This window comes from Salvia splendens, chromosome 2 (genome assembly GCF_004379255.2).
Source record: "Salvia splendens isolate huo1 chromosome 2, SspV2, whole genome shotgun sequence".
NCBI lineage: Eukaryota > Viridiplantae > Streptophyta > Magnoliopsida > Lamiales > Lamiaceae > Salvia > Salvia splendens.
The window spans coordinates 31,989,532-31,999,743 of NC_056033.1; the positions used below are offsets into that span (position 1 = coordinate 31,989,532).

At 31.7% G+C, this 10,212-nt stretch overlaps 1 long non-coding RNA gene across 1 annotated transcript; it reads left to right on the forward strand.

Moving 5' to 3' along the window:
- The first annotated feature begins 6,501 nt into the window (after positions 1-6,501).
- On the forward strand, positions 6,502-6,887 carry LOC121764624. Its single transcript, XR_006042574.1, has 2 exons — positions 6,502-6,593; positions 6,687-6,887. It is a non-coding gene; the product is annotated as an uncharacterized LOC121764624 (long non-coding RNA).
- The last annotated feature ends 3,325 nt before the right edge of the window (positions 6,888-10,212 follow it).

Sequence of the window (10,212 nt, forward strand, 5' to 3'; positions counted from 1 at the left end):
TGGATAATCCCATAAAATTTGAAAACATAATGAAAAATTACAAAATTTTAATTTTTCTTAATTATTTTATTCCATGTACAAAAAATTGTCTTTAGTGGTGTAAGCATCGTTGTTTAATAATAATTCAATGAGGAAAGGAAAAGAGAAAAGAAAAGAAAATTAAATGATAAGAGATGTCATTTCTTACATGTAGAACAATGAGAAAAAATGAAATTTCGTAGTTTAATATTGTGTATTTTGCTTTTAAATTGTATATGACAGACTAAAATTTGATCAAATTCTATGATTAAAATAGTTACCATCTATTTTCATATTTAACGATAACATCGTGCTTATTTATACCAAAGAGCTCCGAGATTCAATTTCAACGCATTTAAAGTGTAATTCCAAATTTTCATCTCGAACTACTGTTCTAAAAATACAAGTACAACCTTCAACTTTAACAAATTTACTAAATCAAGTCCTTTGAATCTTCTTATTCAAATCAGATCTAATTTGATAAACAATTAAACAAACAGTCTAATTCGGTTAAAGATAGAACTTGCTCTAATTAATTTTATTCGATGCTAGTATTGATTCAAATCAATATTCCTACACTACTTATTTTGATGGACGAGGTACATGATTTAATTAAATCATGATTTGGTGTGTGATTAATACATCAAATCACTATATCTGAAGAAGAAAAAGTGGTTTTGAAGTTGGACTTTGAAGATCTCTGACTCAGCTCTGACTAAGCAAAGCCTAACTTGTTGGCTGCTTCTGATTTCCCCATTCAAACGAACAACAATTGTCGCAATTAGTTTTAATAAGACAATTATCGAGTCACTTTCCTCACGGATCATTGAATAAATTATTATCACCTTGGATTATTCACATGCTTTATGTTCCTTTTTATTTACCAACGTGATCTTTACATATTCAATTCAACTGTATTTGATAATATATTCATATCTTAATAAAATTAATATAAATATTTAAGAATCATTCATTGATTTTGTAATAAAATTTTGTAAGAATTTGATTGATCCCCATCTATCAACCTGCAATTCATTAAGTTCTAGAAATATAATGGAACTTAGATTTGAGACCCGTCCCTCGGATTGAGTTCTATGTTTATTTCATCGTACCTAGCTAGTTGCATAATTGCATTATGTTGTTGCCTTAAAAGTTATACTAGGAGTATATATATTTTATATTTAATGAAAATTATGTAACCTAACAATCTATTTTCAAAGAAGTAACACGTGCAACTATCTTACAATGTACTATCGGAGGATATCATATTATGATTTCTAGAAATTTATTAAGTTATGTTAATTGACGTAGTAGTTAATGTCTAGTCTAGAATTTAATTTGATATTCACCAATAAGATAAATAGATTCTTGACAATTATACTATTTACATTTTGTAGTTGATCTTCTTTTTGTAGACTAGGATCGCTACTCTCGTCACTCCAATTGAATTCGACCCGTCCAGCTAATTATATTTACTCAAAAGTTCGAATATTGCATGGGCAATAAGCTATCAAACTTCTAAATTGAGGGGAGAGGAAATATTACATGGTGATTTCGAATATTCTCTTTCTGGATTTTAAATTTTTTTTAAATCTCAAATCCTGGAATTAGTGTCTTGTGATCTCATTCTCTTTCCATATTTTATAGAATTATTGGACTTGAGTATGTATTGAAGGAGATTTGAAGAGACCTTATTCTAATAGACTCCTTAATCAAATTGGCCCAATTTAATTTAATTCTTTAAGGAATATCAATAAATGTTCTGTTGTGATTAATAATTCAACATAATTAACTTCTTTTTTCCAGAGAGTGCTATGAATTCTGAAATGACCTTATATATTATACTGGAATAAGTTCAATTTCGCTAGGTAACATAAAATTGATCAAAACATTTCTATGGTTTTACTGTTAATTTCGGCATAGCCAATTCTAAAGCAATAATATTAGCCATTTTCATACCAAAAAATTGATGACATGTACATCCGGAAGAAAGCATTCACAAATTCAAATTGAATGCATATCTAATCATAAACGACTGATATTAGCAAGAAAATTTAGTTCCTCGTTATTGCCAATAATTCACAGTAACTTTGAAAACAAATGAAGCATACGCTGTAGATTGAAGATCACCCTCACATGCAATATGTTTTTAGATTGATATAAATACCATATGAAATTATTATTATACCGAAACTGCAACCGCTTTAATTTAGCTAATTAATATACCCAAGGTGTGAAGCAGTCAAATTATAGTGAAAAAGATCCCATCTTTATAATTGAATTGTTCAAAACTAAGGAGCAGAAACGTAGGAATACTATGATTTACTATTGTTAACGTGTTCAAAATAATAAAGATTAATATTTTAAAAATCAAATCTTGACTTGTTGCAATATTATTAAATCGTGTGTAAACATAAATTTAATTCATAACTAATAAAAGATAATTGAAAATACATTTTAATGGAAATATTATCCTTAATTAAAAAGTCTCCCAGCCTATACAAATGCCCCGACAATGCGTTAACAGATAAAAACATCAACAATACCTTCTTCAATCTTTTTTTCTTATATAACCGTTTTTCTCACGATTCTTACCGAACACAAAACTAATCCCGAACTAACTGCATTTTCAACACAAAACATATTTCCGTTTTTTAATATAATCAATAAAATCAAACCAGCAGCAACATGTTGAAATTGGTATGGCATCATGCTCATCCATGATGCGTTATGGCATGTATGATGTATGGTGAATTGATGGGTCATGACTCATGACCACCTAGCATACATAAATTAGGTGGTGGAAGTATGTGTGAATTAGCTAGTGGTTCGACAATCTGCTGGAATATTTAATCCACGTACTATTATATAGTACTATTCTTGAGTAGGTGGGCCATATACATGACTACTGTGTGACGGTGGGTCCATATCCACGTCATTCTGGCTTGGAGCCACTTTGGATATCTTCATCCATTTTATCATAATTTTAATTTTTTTATACGACCTAAATTTCTACTTATTTAAAGCGGTATGTGTCCGGTCTCCTAATTTTTTTTGAGAGAACATCTTTTTAGGTCTACGAATTTTGCTAAAGTATCATTTTAGGTTCGTGAACTTTGAAAATATCATTTTAGGTCAGTTAACTACAAGTTAATATCATTTGAGATATTTTGAACTTTTTCCGGACGAAAATGCCCTTAAGGCTTTCAAAGAACAATTTAGACAATTCTTTCGCCACTCATCTTGCGTCAAACACATAGAGTCCAACAATTTTTTTTACTACTACTTAATTCAATTACCATCTAAATTTAATTTAAATATAATTAAAATTTACCGTAAAAAATAGTATGTGTTAATTTTTTACTTATTAGATGACCAATTATATAGGGATAGTGAATTGAGACTTGATACTTTATTTTATTTTTTCAATTTAAACTGCATTTTAAGAACTTACTATATATGATTTGTGAATTATATTTAGTTTATTTGTTTTGAAATTAGATAGCTATTAATTTGGATTGTCATTCGTAGTATTATTTATATGAATTTCAGATGAGAGATCAATTACTATCCAAATTGAATTTAAATATAAAAATTTGCTGTTAAAAATTATTGGATTATAGGTATTTGACGCAAGATGGATGGCGAAAGAATTGTCCAAATTGTCATTTGAAGGCCTAAAGAGCATTTTCGTCTGGAAAAAGTTCAAAATACCTCAAATGATATTATCGTGCAGTTGACAGACCTAAAATGATACTTAGGCAAAATTCATATAAAAAAAATGTCTGTATTTTTTTTATAAGAGATGGAATATTGATGTATGTGACGCCAGCAAGAAGCAACACTATTTTGGATGTATTATAAGCCCATTATTTATTCATAGATTTGTGCTGAATGTAATATTTTGAGAGAGAAAAAAAACTCTATGAGTATGTGGACCTTCAATTATAGCCAATTTTTAATTGGGATTCCAACAATTTTAATTTAAATAAACTGTATGTACTCCCTCTCTATCTCGCTCTCTCTTCAAAGCTTTTAATTATAGAGAAAAACACTCTGTTCTCTTCAAATAGATAGATTATAGGACTTGTGACTTATTTTCACCAATTGCAAGTTTAAAAGAGAATAAATATGAAACATGATATGGATCCCTTTTTCATAATTTAAAACTAGGATATCGTTAATTTTGTGTACGATGCATTATAATAATGCGGTATGGGCACATTATAATTTTGAAAAAATGTCGATATAGAAAGAGTGCTATATTTATCAATTAAGTCAGAGGTAAGATACAGCCTTGAAATAATGCATAAATGTTGATTTAATTTTCTAGAAACAATTATACTAGTTATTAGGGTAGTTCGAAAAGTCAAAAAAGGCTAATCCCATGCCCCCCAAAAAAACTGCTACTAGCATAGCCTATCAATAATAGCATTATAATATTCGATTAATAATATTGTAGCCGAATGTAACACGCCTTCCATTCTGGACATATATTTTTAATAACATAAATTCGCCTTGTTTGAACGTTTAATTGAAACATGGGAGATACGAATTCTTTGTTGGTGAAAAATTGTTTAGTTGAATTTGACTTTGCCTCCAGTGTTTTGGATAAGATGAAGAGGTAGTCAAGGGCCTCGTGTTTTTATTTAAGAAAATATATAAAGTATAGATTTTGCAGGAGAGGAGACCACCATCACCCAACCGCCATACATTTCAAAGTCAAATTAATACAATCTTTTCTAGCATAAGCTGTACGTAGTTTGAATTTTAATAAATGGTGGGCGCACATATAGACTATTCAATTCTGTGGGTTTTAAATTTTGGGTCCATTTTGTAATGCAGAGTTATTGCGTATTAAAATTTAGGGTTACCCGTGAGAAATTATAGTTTGTTTAAGCCCATAATTGATGTCTAACCACAAGCCCAAAATAATGGGTTCACGGAAGCCCATACAAATTGGACACACACATGAAGTTCTTTGCATTTTGCCGTTTGTATAAACTTTGCAATTGATGGTTGAAGCCTTGAAGGGTACTAATGCTTTCACTACCCAAAAATAATTATATTTTTAAATATAATTATTATTCTAAATCAGTTCATGGTTGAAGGGTATTTTGAATTTAAAAAGGTTTAAAAAAAGTAAAAAATGTTCATGCTTGAAGGGTATTCTTAACTAAAAAAAACAAAAGTACTTTGTTCGGTATTATAGGAGTATCAAAGTTTCAAAGATGTGTGTTGCTATTTTAAAATTTAGGAACGGAAGTGTACAAATAGCAAAATATAAGGACTAAAAATGTTAGTCCCTCATTATTATTAATATACTATATTTACAACTAATAATTTTAACATTTTCTTAATGAATTTCCCAATAGTTCAACATTCTAGTAATTTTTGTTATTTTTCCTTGGCTCCGGCTAATTCATTAGTCACTACTCACTACCTCTCATTATTATATTCCTTTGAAATAAACCGTGAAGAATGCGATGTTAACTTTTCTACTACTAAAGTGATATCAATTATTATATGGGATATTGATTCTTAAAATTGCAAATTTTGACTAGCCTTTGGTAGAGTAATTTTTTCTATTTTGGATGTTCTAGTAGAATTATTTTCTTTTTTAATAAAAACTCTTTCTTTTCCTCCTTTCTTATTTTATTATTGCTATTTTTTCCTTTCTTCTACTTTATTATCTTTTTATTGAATACTCCATAATACATAGATTTTTTTTAATCTCTGTGCCGAAAAGAAATATCTCTACTACTATGGAATAGAGGGGTACTAATTTAAAAGTTGATGGCAAAAACATGATCTTTTGGCTTGGAGTGAATTTCGTTAATTATATCACTTACTCTATTTGGAATTTTGGCAAACTTTGAGAGGAATTTATAAACTCAAGTCACGCATGAAACAATACCGATTATACCAATGAAAATGGATATTGTTTCTTATATTAACCGATTTATGCACCTACGTGATTTGATGCGGCATGTTCAAATTTAATTTAGGAAACTCAAATTCATGGGAAATTTTTATTCTGTAACCTTAATAAATGCGACCAACTTTTAAAGGAGAAAACGAAAATTATGATTTGAGTGAAGATTATACTAGCAACTAGTACAAGTTATGTGCTTGAGCACCAATGAAATGATGACAGTTGCATGATTTATCTCAGATTTCCCACCAAATCTAGAACACTCGATTTCGTGGTAAATATTTCAAACTGAAAATGACTGCCTTATCTCCTTGAAGCTCCAAAGTTCAATCCGCCGCAATTCCACAACGAATTTCATAATGCATCGGAGGCATAGCAACTGAAATCTTATTTATTTCTAAGAAATTATGATCTGTAAATTTTAAGGAGAGCCTTTATTTCTAACTGGGCTGAACTTTAAAAATTAATGAAAGCCCAAATCTGTAAAAGCCTAGCCCAAGTATTTTCAACCTAAAATTGGCACCCCTAATAAAGGAGCTCAAGACCCTCGCCTTTTCAGTGTTACACTGCAACTCTCTTCACCACCAGCAAGGAAGCGCCGTAGCCTGAGAAAGATTTCTCTCTCACTATGAGAGCCAAGGTATTACTACTTCTCAATCCTCTATTCAATTTTATGTTTTTATCACTCAATTCATGATTGTTTTATTAAATCTTTGTGGATTGATTTCAACAGTGGAAGAAGAAGCGTATGAGGAGATTGAAGAGGAAGCGCCGAAAGATGAGGCAGAGATCCAAGTAGTTTGACCATTTATAATATTGTCTAGTTAAGTTTGGTGCTAATTTCATTTTGGATAATCTCAATTTGCAACACTACTTTGTTACCCTGCATTCGGATATAAACCAGTTGAATGTATGAGTTACTGTTTTTTCTTTATGGATTAATCCCGCTATGTTTCATTATACGTAAAATTGTGGTTACTGCTTTTGACAGTATTTATTTTATTTTGCTGTAGCCTGTATGATGTTTGCAGAATACGATTTCAGGCTCATATTAAAATCAATTGCTATAGATTGCTTGTTATTCGCTTTCCTGTATCTGTGAGTATGCAATAACATGATCTACGATTACTGTTTGGAAATATGTGGCATTGCAGTGTTTGCCTAACTCCATATGACTGTTGCCTTTCCTTAGGAAAACAATAGTATTAGTACAAAGGAACATTCAGAAATTCCATTAGCACATTTAAGTCATTATGTTTTGGAGTAGTGTTAGATCTTCTTTTCATTTTATCTTCTAATTTCCCTCATAATTTCTCCATTTTGTCTTCATAATTCCACCATCTTTGGCCATCCTAATCAATTCCAAGCCTAGCTTCCATAACTTATTTTAAAAGGAATTGATCTATGCATTTACATTTGGGATCTAAATAGCATGCTGTGATTTCAAATGACTTCTTGACGCACTTCTCGTCTCATTGTTTTGGTTCATTGCCCCCCTGAGCCTTTACCTAGAGGTGGGAAAAAATATGGAATTGACCATAGTATTGTATAAGTATTGAAAAATTAGTTTTTTTTTGGTATGATATGATACCTTATCGATAACCTTGGACCCATAATGGTAGGAATTTTCATATAGTTTTGTGTACCGGTATACTGCAAATTTGTTATAGACTGAAAATTATTTTAAACATCATAACTTTGTATATTCAGAGGTATTGATATGCCTTTAAGATAGTTAAAGAAAAGTTGAAACCCTAACACACATTCATGTTCACCAAAGGCTTCAGTGCCGCCACCTTACCTCTACTCTCTCCTTCTACACCCACCTTCAGCCAGGCAACAATAGTCCTCCTCCAGCCACCTTTGTTCTCCTTTACGATCCCGTACTGTTTCTTCTTGGCACACTTCCCAGGGCCTTGTTCTCTGCCTAGGTGTCTTTGATTTGATTATACTCGGAATCATCTTAGGAATATTCGGCATCACCCCCGAACAGTTGCTTGTGAGCTGATCCTTATCGAGGTTTTTGGTGATTGTGTATTTTTTGTTTATTTAGCTTACCTGTCTTTGATTGCATAAACATTTAAAAATTCCCATTTTGTGATGATTATTAGGTGTATTGTTCAATTTAATATTCTTGTTCGATTGATTATTCTGGTTGAAAGTTAAGAAAACGTATACTATCTTCGTCCATAAAAGAGTCTTTGGTAGTAGACGACACAAGTTTGAAGATAAAATTGGTATAGTACGAGTGATATAAATAGAGAAAGTCATTGATGTATTGTTAGTCATTCCAAAAATCTAGAAGTTTAGCAGCCTACATATAAATTGGTAGTAGGCGAATGTTTTGAAAGATGTTGACCACCCTACGTATCAGGATTACGACTAGTGTGACCAAAACCAACGAGACTGCTTTGTGGAATTCGTATAAGAAAGCCTCACACAAACAGATCTCATGGACAATGAAGGACATTGAAAGCACCGCTTAGATTCTTTTTAAATTATGTAAGTTTTCTCAATTTCAATTCACCAACAGTGCGAGCATCCTGCTGTGGATGGCCTTGGGTCTTGAGAAATGGATTGATTATACCTTATTGTCAACGCAACAGGAAAAATCCTCACTTATATTTTGCAAATTTGAGTCTTTGTTTGTTGTTGGATGTGCGAATGATAATCTCCTTGTCGTGCCACCACGGTCCCCACCTAGTAATTACAGCGGGGGTAAACGAATTTATTGACTAGAATACGTCATCTATTGTAGTTTTGTATATTAAGTCGAGCTATTTGGATGGATGCTCCATATTTAGGTGATGGGATGTCTGTGTAATACTCCTATATTCTTTTTGAGATACAGTGCCTAAGCATTATATATCTTCCCAGTGCGTGAGCATTTTATTTGATTATCATTGATTAAATAAATCATTGACTCCATTCCTATTTTTGGATTGCTGCAATCTTCTCCCAGGGAGAGTTTGTGGCCTACATGGATCTTGAGAGTCGTTTCTAAAAGTAAATGGAGATTTGGTAGCACTAACTTTCGTGGAGTAGTTCAATTGTACAAAGATATGAGATCATCTGAACGTGCATAAGTCAAGATGTTAGAGAAGAAGAAGAAGAAGATGCCTTGCCCGTAGATGTTAAGGAGGGGCAATTCGCGGTCCATACACTTGATGATGACACTTTGAAGAGGTCAGTTGTGGAGCTGAGCTCTCTATCTGACCCTCGATTTCTGAAGCTGTTAGACCAAGCGGAGCAGGAGTTCGGTTTTGGACAGATGGGCATTCTCGTCATTCCATGCACACATAATCATCTTCATTCTGTTATTGGGACAAAGTGAAGAGATTGTTATCTACGTATTTTTCAAGGATTTCTGTATATTTTGTCCAAGGTTTTCTCATTTTATTTATCAATCGGTGTGTACAAATAATCCATCAACAAATTTTATTTCAAGGTTTTCAAAACCTTCCTTTTTTAATTCCATCTGTACCATTTTACTGAAAAACATCTCAATTCTTCAACCAACTCAAAAATTAAGAAGACGATGGTGTTTTGACAGAATCCAACAAGTAAATACTAGTAATCTCACATATTGAATTTACTTATACAAAATAAAGATTTGTATATTTACTCATACATGATGCAAGAACCAATCTTCTAGTAGTAAACTTCTTTAAAAAAGAAAATATTTCCAATCACCCAGGGCCCCATGAATTTTAAAAAACTTACTTTATAGTAGTACATTTTTTTTTTATCACAGTAATGTAATTATTGTAGTGTAGAGACTATGATTCATGTTATCCATGGTTAGATACCGATTCATTTCATTCTTTGTGCAAATGTCAAACATTTTAACCTTTTTAGATTTGGTTGGTACCATGGAAATATGCAATCGAGGATGCAAAATGGAGTCTTCGATTTCAAATTCACTAATTGGTATTGCAAAATATTTGGATTTGAAATTAAATTTCAACTTCAAATCCGGTCAATTATATCATATCCAAATTAATTACAAACTTCAAAATCCTCTCAATTCTACAATTTGAATATCATATCCAAAGTAGATATTCGGAATTTTAAACAATTAGTACTATAAAATTGCATGCACGCAGCGCACTCACACCACACACACCCATCTAGTATAACAAATCGAACCCCGTCACAAATTAGCAAGAGTTCCAGCCCGTCTTGGTTGATGGTCATGGTATGTGAATTGTTTCGGGCTCTTAATAGGCCATTTCTCATGGGAGACGTACATAGCAATA